Genomic DNA, 12,240 nt, shown 5'->3' with positions numbered 1-12,240 from the left:
ACAGCTCTTGGATTGGCACACACCCAGGGGTGGCCACGTGGCTGCTCCTTATTGGCTGCCGGTCCGTGAGCTGTCATTGGCTCGTGGCCGGCACCAAATTCAAAATGCAACCAAGGAGTTAGGGGAAGGAAGTGGTCACCAGTGCAGTTCACAGTGGAACTCAGCACTGTGAGGTTAGATGTGGTGGGAGGGGAGGGGAAGTGTGGTGCGGTGAGGTGTGCTGTGAGGTGAGGTGTGCTGTGAAGGGAGAAATTGGGGGGTATGGAATGTCAGGAGGGCTCGGGATTTGGGCCTGCCTAAGTAAAGCCCCCTTGATAAACCCATACCACACTCCAAATTGTCCACTTTGACTGCTGTGTGTGTGTGTGTATATATATATATATATATATATATATATATATATACAGTATATATTTATAAATAATACAGGCAGCAAGCTTTGCACACACAAACACCTAGTACAACATTGCTTTTGCACGGTCATAAGTGGGAGTACAAACTAGAATCCAGTATGAACACTAGAGACAAGTTCAAAAGCACTTAAAAAAGTATAACAACAACATTTAAAAAGTTACTTATCATTGAGGCCATCACTACAATATGCCCGGTCCTGCTTTTCTTCAGTGTATATATACATTGAAGTGCCAATAGTCATGGGATAGCAGTATGTAAAGGTAATTGTAGGTGGCATCACCGTACTGTGACATCTTGGAAATGCCCAGACCTGCATTAGTTGTAATCTGGCATCTCACGAGTTAGTTTGTACACCAGCTAGGCTGCTTATGGCAAGGCAGCGTGTATTATCGAAGTTTGAATGGGGCATGATAGTGGATGCCCAATGGATGGAACATTCCATTTCCAAAGTTGTGCAGACATTCAACATTCCTTAATATACTGTGTCACCTGTGTACCGGGAATACCTCATGGAAGGCATTACCACCAACCGGGGACAGCACAGTGGCGGACCACGGGTTCTTAATGATCATGACTAGTGGCATCTGGACAGAATTGTCAGTGGTAACAGACAAGCAACACTGACTCAAATCACATCCACATTCAATGCAGGAGGTACCAGATGCATATCCAGCAGTTCAGTGCAGCATTCTTTAGCTTTCATGGTATATGGTAGCAGAAGACCCACCAGAGTGACCCCGTTAACACTACTACACAAGACACAGTACCTTACCTTGGCTCGTGAAAATGCTAATTGAACAACGGCAACATGTTCCATGGTCGTATGAGACATGGTTCCAGTTGTTTCAGGCTGATGGTAGGGCTCAGATGTGGTGCAGATCCCATGAGGCCATGGACCCAAGTTGTCAACAAGGCATCGTGCAGCCTGGTGTTGGTTCCATAAAGTGTATTGTGTGTTCACGGGGGTTGTGTCTGCTGGTCCAGCTGAACACATCATTGACCGGTAACTGCTACGTTGCATTGCTTGATGACCATTTGCAGCACTTCATGGACTTCATGTACCACCACAACACTGGAATATTCCAGCAGGATAATACACCACGTCCCAAGTTGTCCACAATTGGTTGCCAGGAGCATTCTGGAGATTTCCAATGAATGGTGTGGCCACCGCATTTGCCCAACATGAACCCAATCGAGCACGTATGGGACATGGTGGAGAGGTCCATTCGCACCCAAGGTCCTGCACCTACAAATATCCGGGAGCTGTGGGAAGCTATCCAGATGTCATGGGTCAACATCTCTCCAGAGGTCTTCCGTTAACTTGTGGAATCGATGCCACATCGTGTTGCAGCACTAGAAGGGGTCCTACACAATACTAGGCATCCATCCCATGATAATATATATATATATATATATATATATTTATCTTAAAGGCTTCAGATAGGGAAGGTGACTGACAATAATCTCAGCATAGATATGTTTTAAATAATTTGCAACAAAGTAAAACCAATATTTTATAACCATTCTCCTAGCCTAGGTGGCAAACTGTGATTAAGGCCCTGGCGGGTTTTCAATATTTTATACCTGGAGATGGGAATACTAGAGTGGGAAAAAAGCAGAAAAACCAGACCCAGAAGGAATGGGATTTCTCATTGTTATAGTAGATAGTATAATAAACTCTCTCTACATAGAGGCAATCGCCTAGCACTCCCACCATACGTGGAACAGGGAGGGAAGAAGGCTAAGTGGAGGAGGAAAATTAGGAACTGTTACCGGGCAATCATAACTAATGAGTTGGCAGTCAATGGAATTTGGCCTGTCTCATAACCTAGGTCTTAGTCCTGTTCTGCTGAAAATGTGGGGTGACAAATACTATAATCCCTGTTAGAAATTTTTGTAAATGCCTAAAATTGTATAAACTGGCAATGGGGAGGGGCTTGCTGTATACAAAAGATTTCAAATATGGTTGACTGTCTCTCCACTACTTTTAACTGCAATCCAATGTTGCTTCCCAGCATTAATGGCAAATTGGCTCACCCAGTTCACTGAATGTGTGATATCTGGATGAGTTCCAACACTTGGATAAGAAACCTTTGTCAAGTGCTTTATCTCTTGGTGACATTGCTTTGGTCAGTGTAATGCCTTTCTCAATGGGACTATTCAGTGATGTTGAATTTGACATATTGTAATTTGCGAGTATTGCTTCAATGTATGTTTGATGATCAATAGTGATAATTCTTGTCTCCAAGTTCTGTAAGATTTTTAAGCCTAGCAAGTGATGTGTAGATCTTCAACTTGTAATGTGCTGCTTTTGGCCTGCTAGTAACAGATCATTCACATACCCAACAATGATAAACAGTCTCTGTTCTGTGTTTTTGTAGTAGATACAATGATCAGTTTTACTTCCATCAGACCACACACGTCTCTGTATGCACCATTGCTAAAGGTGCTTTAGCTCTGGTAGCTGATCTTGGAGAGACACAGTGGGCTTGTCTACTCATTATACAAATTTCACATGCCGGTATCTCTGTGTCACTCGCAGTTATACTCATCTCCATCCTGTCAAGAAGTTTCTAGACATTTTCGTACCCCAGGTTTCCTAACCCAGTGGCATGACTAGGGAGGTGCGGGGGAGTGCAAGCCTCACCAGATGACACCATCTAAGAGGTTGACATTAAAATAGCTGAGCTGCTCTGCTATTTTGGTATCAACACCTCGGATGGTGTCACCGAACAATGCTGCAATTACGCATGTGTGCGCCATCAGGGTCGGACTGGCCCACAGGTATACAGAGGAAATCATCGGAGGGCCCCACTGCCTGTGGACCGACACCCTCCTCTAGGAGTTAGGTTCCAGATTGTGCATTTTAATTATACATTATTATTTTATCAGAAGGTCAGTTAACTGGTGCAGCAAGACCACTTTTGAACATGCAAGCTTGGTTCGCTTTTAGAGAAGAAACTACAGTACAAAAGATTCACCCTCCTGCCAGTCACCCTGTCCCCTCCTCTTGATAGCTGTGTTCTTTAACATAATGAACACAGTTCCTGCCAGCATTTGGAATGACATTGTAGCTCTGCATTTCCACTAACCTACAATAAAGTCATCCTAGTGGTAAGAACTTAGCTGAAATTTTATTTGCAATGGGATGTATTTCACCTTTACTAGACCTTAAGCAGTTCTCATGGAGTTTTACACTCTGGTTGATCAGCTTAATGCCTTTTCTATGGGACTATAATGTGGTTTTGAGTCTGTCCCCTTTCTCATGCGCACATGCAAGGATTCAGTAGTGACACTTCTGGCTTAACTGCCTGTGCCCGAGTTACATAGATTATGAATCATCATTGCACAACACTCCTTCGTGTCCAGAATGTACAGTTGTTTGCATTGGGTCGCTGTCGCTATGACAGTCCCTCTTTTATTCTGCACAACACATGTTCTCTGCGAACTTTACTTTGAATCCTTTCTTCTCTAGGACACTTATGGCAAGGAGGTTTGTCTCCATATTTGGTACAAATAACACATTTTGGATGTCTGTGAATATGGTTTCACACTTTTAGGTGTACCGTGATTGTCCTGACTTTTGTAGCTGTATTATCCTTATCTCCACTTTCTATGACTGTTATAGGACTGCATGTGCTTAACATTGTAAACCATTCTTGATTGCAACTGAAATGCCTTGTGGATCGGATTCAGTGTCCATGAACCAATAAACTTCTTTGCAACTGTGCCACTTAAAGCTAACTACTTATCCCTGGCATGCTTTTCCTGCGCAGCATTTTTATCTTTATCGCAATTGCAATCAGTACTGAATCAACAAAAAAATAACCAATATTTTTACCATTATCTGGCTGGTGGATCATTTGCTGGCAATCCTTATGGGCTATACATGTATGTGCCAGCCTCCTCACATGGCATCCTCTCAAAGAAACAATAACACATGCAGCTGGACAGCACTCATCAAGGGTTGTTCTAAGGTCACTATGCTGGTAATTAAAATACAATTACATGTTGCCTATTATCTTGTGATCCATAACATAATCACATCACCTTCCCGTTAAGAAACCCCTGTCACAGTTCTCCTGCCCACCAGTCATCACATTTTCACCTTGCCTGGAGATTTTAATCAACATTACTATGTTCAGGACCCTTTTAATAAAAGTTCAGTACCCTTCTAGTAAAGTTATATTGTTGTAGGATTAAGCTCCATCTTAGTATCTTTCCATTATCTTCAGCCAACTAGGATCATGTTATGTAATGACAGTGAAGTATCTCCCGTATAGTTATGATTGTAATTGCTGCATAGCCCACACTATGGGTAAACACTCTTTTTTACTCTATGGTGTAGGCCACCTCTCTGGGGAGCAGTTTCTTACTTGGCAGAGCTCCCAGCCCATAGTTGTCTGCACTATAAACCTCCTTTTCAAATCCAGGCAGATTTCAAAGGAATTAATGCTTTTTCACAGTCCTTTGTCTAAGTCACCACCTGAGGCAGCTTCTTTTTTGATAAGTCAGTTAGGGGTTTGGCTAGTGTGCTATAGTGGAGTACAAACTTTCAGTAGTACCCAGTAGTCCCTAAAAAACTATTTATTTTTTTTTAGTCTTAGGAGTAGGCCATGTAGTCATAGCCTCTACCTTTCCTGGTTCTGTGCCGACCCTGTGCCCTAAGTACTGCACCTCCCCCAACTTGGCGCCCTAAGTACTGCACCTCACACATGCCAATTTGGCATTTCTCAGGATTGATAGTCAGGCCTGGTTATTTGGTCTAGCACACTGCTAAAGTGGAATAGGTGTTGCTCCCAAGTCTGGCTGAACACTGCAATGTCATCCAGGTAGGAAATAACATAGCCCTCTTGGACCTCCAGCAGATCATGAACCAGGTGTTGGAAGGAGGCAGTGGCATTTTTCATCTTAAAGAGCATGACTAAAAAGTAGCCCAAATGGGGTGATAAAGGTGGACTGCTCCTGGGCTTCAGGTGTCAATAGAATCTGCCTGTACCCCCTACTGAGATTGATAAAAGTGATGCAGCATGTCTTGGCAACCTGATCCAGCAGTTCATCTGTCATGGGCAGGATAGGCATCAAAGACAGTGGCAGCATTTAACCGTCTATACTCCACTCAGAACGAGTTCTCTCCACATGTCTTTGGGACTATACACAGGCTCCCCTTTTGTGATAAACCTTAATCATGTTAATGTGATATACCTTGGGCCAAATGTAATAGGGTGTCAGTTTTGGTAAAATGACGAGTTTTGTGCTAAACTCGCAATTTTTCACAACTCTCAATGTAACACGGAGTCAGTTCACTCTAACTCGCATTTTTCAGAGTTATTAAAAATCCCCATTCTCAAACTTGCATCCAGATGTTTTCACATTGAAAACAATCAACTCGCCCAATGTAATAGGGTGTCAGTTTTAGACTCACAAAAAAAAGATAACCAAAAGTCCCCAAATAATAGACCTGCTTCAGGCTAGCAAGTATATCCTGAGCAGGTCATTTTAACACAGAAACATGCACATATCCATGAGATACGTGCATGTTTCTGTGTGTACTTATGTAAAAGGTTTTAAAATACAAAAAAAATTATGTGCACCCCCTCCCCAAAAGCATAACCAGTCCCGGGCTTTATAAATCCTGTCCTGGTTCTAAAAATACAGGGTCCAAAATGCGTAGGAGGCCCCTGTATATTAAGAACCAGCACAGGGCTTTGTTGAGCTGGTCCTGGTTCTAAAAAATCAGGGTACAAAGCAAGTAGGGGTCCCCTAAAAATTCCAAAACCAGCACCGAACTCTTTCTAGTGGAGGGATAATGCCACAGCCAGGGAAAACCTTTCACTGGACTGGCTCTCTTCAAAGCCCTGTGCTGTTTCTTAATATACAGGAGACCCCTACACATTTTGTCCCCTGTATTAGTAAGTCCGGGGCTGGTAAGGCTTTGGGGGGAAGCTGCACGTCATTTTTTTTAAAATTCAGACAGAAGCCATCACAGATCTCACTGATCTGTGATGGCTTCTCTAAACTCACACCTTTTAATGCTAGTCGCATTAAAAGGTGTCAGTTTACCTAGGGAATAACTCTCCTAAACTCACAAATGGAGTAGCCTCGAGCAGAAAAGTTTGCAGGCTATTGAATTTGCAGGTAACAGCACAAACTCGCACCTCTAAAAAATGCGAGAAGGTGCGAGTTTGTACTGTTACTGAAACTGACACCCTATTACATTTGCCACTTGTGCTTCTATTGTCTCTCCTCATTGGCTACTACATAGTTAACATCATTATTGCTGTATAGTATAGGGGCCCTCCCAGGAAGTCTGTAACATAGAGACCAACACCAGCACCTTCTGTCCCACCTTAGATATGTGCTTCCTAACACTGTGGACATACCAATGTTTCTGTTTTGTCTGAGCAGCCCTCAAATTGCTCTGTACCATCCCCATTAGGGATTGCCTTGCTCCCTGAACTGTACCACATAGTGAATCACTGAAGTTTCCTGGGGTGATCAATTTTCATTCCCACTCATCTCTAATCAGAAGGGCTATGTACCTGACACCCATAAAGGAGTACCAAGGGTGAGAAGTCAGTGCACATCTCGGTACGCAAATAGGAGCTGTGGCAGAAACCTATCCCAGTCTCTTTCCTGGGACTCAGAAAAGGTTCTAAACATCTGTTTTATGTTGTCATTAAAGAATTTTTATAGCCCATTGCTCTGTTGATGATACGGGCTAGCGATCAGGTGGTCTACCTGCATCTTCTTACAGAGGTTAGACAAACTGTATATCCTGATTGGTTACGATTTCCTTTGGGAGCCCTACCCTGGAGGAAATGGTTATAAGGGCATCAGCCACCTTGTCTGCCCATATGGAGGAGAGGGCCACAGTTCTGGATACCTGGTGGCATAGTCCACCACTGTTAGTATGTATTATTTTTGTGAACTACTGGGAATGGCTAGAAACCCCACAATATCTACAGAAACCTGTTTAAAAGGGCACTGCTATGATAGGCAGTGGTATGAGAGGGACACACCCTACATTTCCAGGCTTTCACCATCTGACAAGCATGAGAGGAGAAGCATGACAGGAGTGACAGTAGTTGGCTATTTTATTCCTGTCCAGTAAAAATTGTGTACTAAGTGTGACTTTTTATTTATGCAAAAATGTCCTGCCAAGGGAACTTCATGAGCTACTCTCAACAATCCTTCTCTATATGCCTGAGGTACTGCAAGCTGTGTATCAGCCACCTCAACATCTTGCAAATCTTTGACTGTTTTCTCTCTATACAGTCTTCTGCCTTCCCAAAACACTCTCTCTTGGTCAGACTGAGTGAGAGGTGGGTCTGCCCACACTCTCAGGGCTGCTAGAGAGTGATCTGTCTATTGTGCAAGCTGGGAAGCCTGACTTCTAATTTGTAGGTTAGTGCTGGGGAGAGCGAGGGGGCATGTATGTGTGCAGGGTCTCCAGGAAGGAGAGTGAGAATGGAGGACTCTATGTCAGTGACTCCTGCTGCTGATAATTCACTACCCATTCTCTCAGAGTTTAATGTGGAGTCTTTATCCTGTGCTGCTTGCTGTCAGGTAAATACAGTATGAACAGGAGCTATGGCCGTCATTAGCAAGTACAGACATCTTAGACATTTCTACATCAGATACATTTGCACACCATTTTTCCTCATCATTCCCTGGAACTTGTGAACCAACATGATTATTGTCCATGACAACCGAATTAATAATATCATCATTAGATACAGGTGAACACATTGTTCCCTGATCAGCCTGGGGTACCTGTGAAGAAACAGGGTTAGTTTGCCCAACAAGATCATCAATTACATTACAATCAGTAATAAACTCAGAAAGTATTCTGCCTAAAACTTCTTTCACACCTCTCCCTGATCCCCAATCCAGGTAAACCTGTGCCTTTGGAATGGCAGGATGCAACCTACCCATTCTTTGTATAGTAATAGTCTTTCACTGGATAATGTCCTTAGGACCCACTAGTGCTGAATGCACAAGAGTAATATCTGCCTCTGTCTCTCACACAGTTACCTGGTCACCGATAGTCACAGATTATAGATTGTCCCTGGGGCACTCTTGGGGTCCTTCAACAAGACAAGACAGCTGGAGAAAGTTTGACAGTAGGTACCCCCACAGAAGAGGGTGTAGTTTTCTTTTTCTCTAGACAGGTGACACTGATATGCCCCACTTTGTGTCAATTATGACCCCTGCGGGTATCTCCCAAAACTGGCTTTGCTCCCATCATGCCAGAGTGAAGTATCCATTAGGTACAGATGCAAGGAAAAATGGTCGTGTTCCTCCTGGCTATTTCTCTTTCCAAGCAGATTGCTCTGGCATCCTCCAGGCTCTATTCACATCAGGGTTCCTGGTGATGGTGTACTTGTTTGCCAAGCTGACTGCCTCCTGGGATGATTTAGGGTCAAGATCCAAGACCCACTCTTTCATATCAGCTGAGCACAGTGAGAGAAACAAATAATTAGATTTTAGCCCATCATAGTCTAACTTTCAATTCCTCAATCCACTGATGGAAAACAGTGGACAATTGGGATCCAAGACTGAAATAGGTATCAGAGGCTCTGTGCTTTAGCGCTCTGAATTTTTGCATATAAGCCTTAGGGTGATATTAAAACACAGCAGCAAAGGCTTCATGATAGCTGCATAATCTCCTTTCATTTCAGGCGAAGGTCTTCAAAGGCTTTCATGGCCTTACCTCTCAGTCTAGGTGTTATATAATGTACCCACTGACCGGGAGTCAGTGGGCACATTCAAATCCCTTGATAAAAGTATACAAATCCCAACTTTTTCCAGGAAAATGCTCTGTACAGGGACTGCTGATAGTCAGGGCTCTGGCTATCTAAATGGAACCTGTATTCAGCCTCTCCTCCTGCTGCCTCCCAGTCAGCTTGATGTGCTGGAGTCTCTTTTTCTGTGGCTGCTTTGCCATCTGCAGCCTCACATTCTGCAAGGCTTGAAACTGCTATATCAGTTGCATATTTGTCATATTGTCTGCATCCCCCACGTGTTTGAGGGTTATTTGAAAATACATGTCCAAGGCAGAATCCTCACTGGTACTATTAGAGGCTTCTGAATGCCAACGGGTATTTGTACTAATGTCCAATGCCCGACAACTCTGAGGAGCAGAACTGGAATCTGACTTGCTCCCTCCTGCATCTGGGCTCTGGTTTGCCCCCAAGAGTGCTGAGATCAGCTGATCTTTGGTCTTGCTGTTGCTGGCAATTCCTTAATTCACACATTGTACAATAAACACGTCCTTTGTCAGCTGTTCGTAACACAGCTGGCATCTTGGTCCTCACTTTTTACTAAATAAAAAAATGGAATAAAAACAAGATAAAGAGAGGGGAAATAATCTATTTTCACTGTATGTGTTTAATATATTTTAAACATTGATGAATTTGGTCTCTGATGAATTTGGTCAGTATTCATTTCTCAGGAATCACACACCTAAGTCACTTAATTTCCTCTAAATAATTTTTTTTTTACCAATGCTGCCTCCAATATGTCATGGAACTGGTTCCAATATGTCATGGAACTGGTTTTACCAATGCTGCCTCCAATATGTCATGGAACTGGTTCCAAGATCTCTAACCACTGTCCGTAACTTTGTCAAGATCAGCACTAACTTGAGCCTGTGTGACGTAGGTCAGACAGAGTTAATCACAGAACAACCAACGGGTCTGTCTACAGAAATTATTATACTCCCAATATCTCTCCCACTCATTATTATTTTTCCAATAATTGCCACCACAGAAATTGGTTCACGAGCAACCTACTCCAAGTAGGAAGTTTCTGATTCCCCTACATAATTACAATGAAGTCCCAGTTATCATTACCCAAATAATAACCTGTAGTACAGATATGTACTGTAGCATGGATAAGTCGAATCCACAGGCAAAATGAATCTGATAAGAATCACAGAGACTAATCTTATTAAATTAAGTTTAATATGAGCAAGATACTCACAATGTTCAAGGTATATACAAATACAATTAATAAGAATGACATACTGTACAAAGATAACCTTGGCAAATAGGTTGCTCATAAACAAAAAGGAAAAAATTAACAGAAGTCTTGCTTATATGAATCATTTTGCAGGGAGATGCAATAAGTTGTAGCAATTACAAATATCAGATTGGCTCCCAATAATTGTACAAAGTTTCAGAGTTCTACATGGTATTTTATGCTGTCACACAGTCCACTTTTTGCTGGATCACTGGCTTGTGCAGATGTTAATTAGGTTTTATGTACCTTTCTCCAGAGCATGCTGCACTCAGATATGAAAGTGTAACACTCCCCAGGCCAACCTCATGTTGGTGGGAAGGGCAAGCCCAGTATGTCTAAGGGCCTGATTCAGAGATGGATGGTATTGCACAGCAGCTATGTAATACTGTCCAACTAAACTGCTAATGTAGCAGGATGGGTCTATAGGAAATAGACGCATCTTGCATGCATCTATGATCCGAGAACAGCATCCGATCACTATCACGACCATCATGACCATGAGTATATGATAGCTTACGCAGCCTGGCCAAAGCAGCAACTAAGACTTACTTAGCCTGGCTGTCTGAACTGGACAGCCAGGTCCAGGAAGTCTGTATCTGATGACGCAGACCCTGGGCTCAGCATACCTCCAAATTGGAGAACAGTCTGTTCCACCCCAAAATGCAGCTGCATGTCAATCATGCTGTGGCAAAGGAGGGACTGTGAGTGATCATGCAGGACTCATTCTGCACATGCGCAAAATGGGTCCTACGCATGCTCAGACCCCCAACAATCAGAAATGTACGCAAACCATCGGCTTTGGGTACATCTCTGATTCAGGTTCCATAATTTTACCACTATCTGTCTTTTGAATCATTTGCTGGCAGTGATAATGGGCTATACATAAATATGCCAGCCTACCCCTTCACACAGGATCTTCTCAGACAACTAATTAACCCTGCATCTAGACAGCACACATAGAAGGTCATTTGCAGGTCACCCTGCTGGTAATTAAAAGAAGTACACTTAATAAACACAAATAGTTACATGTTGCCTAATATGTCATGATCCATATAATCAGCACACTAGGGGCCTGATTTAGAGGCGCACGCTATTTGCGTGTGCTCTCTCTGAATCAGGGCATTCCTATTGTTTTTCTTGCCTGGCCTCCAGGCTGCTCGCACAGCTGTGGGTGACCACCCACAGCGTGTGCATGCGGCCTGGCAATGGTCACGATTATTGCAACCATCGGGCTTGCGAGGAGACCCTGTGGTAGGACCGAGTGGACTTCCTGCTCTAATAGAGCAGGAAGTCCACTACTGACATCACTAGTGATGTCAGTAGGGCCGCCCACAAATGGCAGGTGTACCTTCAGGAATGCCTCCGTTTGTGCAGCCACCCCCCCTCCCTGCCTACAAAACGGGGCGAGTTGTCGATCAACATCGACAGCCGCCCTGTCTTGTAGCGAGCCCCGGAGCGGGTGATTTCTCACTCGCTCCGGGGCATGCGCGTGCGCAATGGCCGACCATCGACCCGCTCGCGAGCGCATAGGTCTGAATCAGGCCCTAGGTTCCTCCAGTCAAAATGCAAGGGCAAGATGGATTCACTTTTGAATAGATCCTAGATAACCATATCTGACAGAAATATGTGTCATTTTTAATAAATTAGAAGCGTATGGAGTAGGAGAAAATTCATGGGAGCCCGTTGTAAATGACCACACAACCTGTTTACTAAAAAGATGTAAGAAAAATAAATCCTTGCAAACCTGGAGCACCTAGAAGCCACCCTGGAAGATTCTGACAAGGACTGTGTGCTGGAGGG

The sequence above is a fragment of the Taudactylus pleione genome, unplaced genomic scaffold, assembly GCF_031769625.1.
Source record: "Taudactylus pleione unplaced genomic scaffold, aTauple2 ptg000155l, whole genome shotgun sequence".
Classification (NCBI taxonomy): domain Eukaryota; kingdom Metazoa; phylum Chordata; class Amphibia; order Anura; family Myobatrachidae; genus Taudactylus; species Taudactylus pleione.
This window is presented reverse-complemented; position numbering follows the sequence as displayed.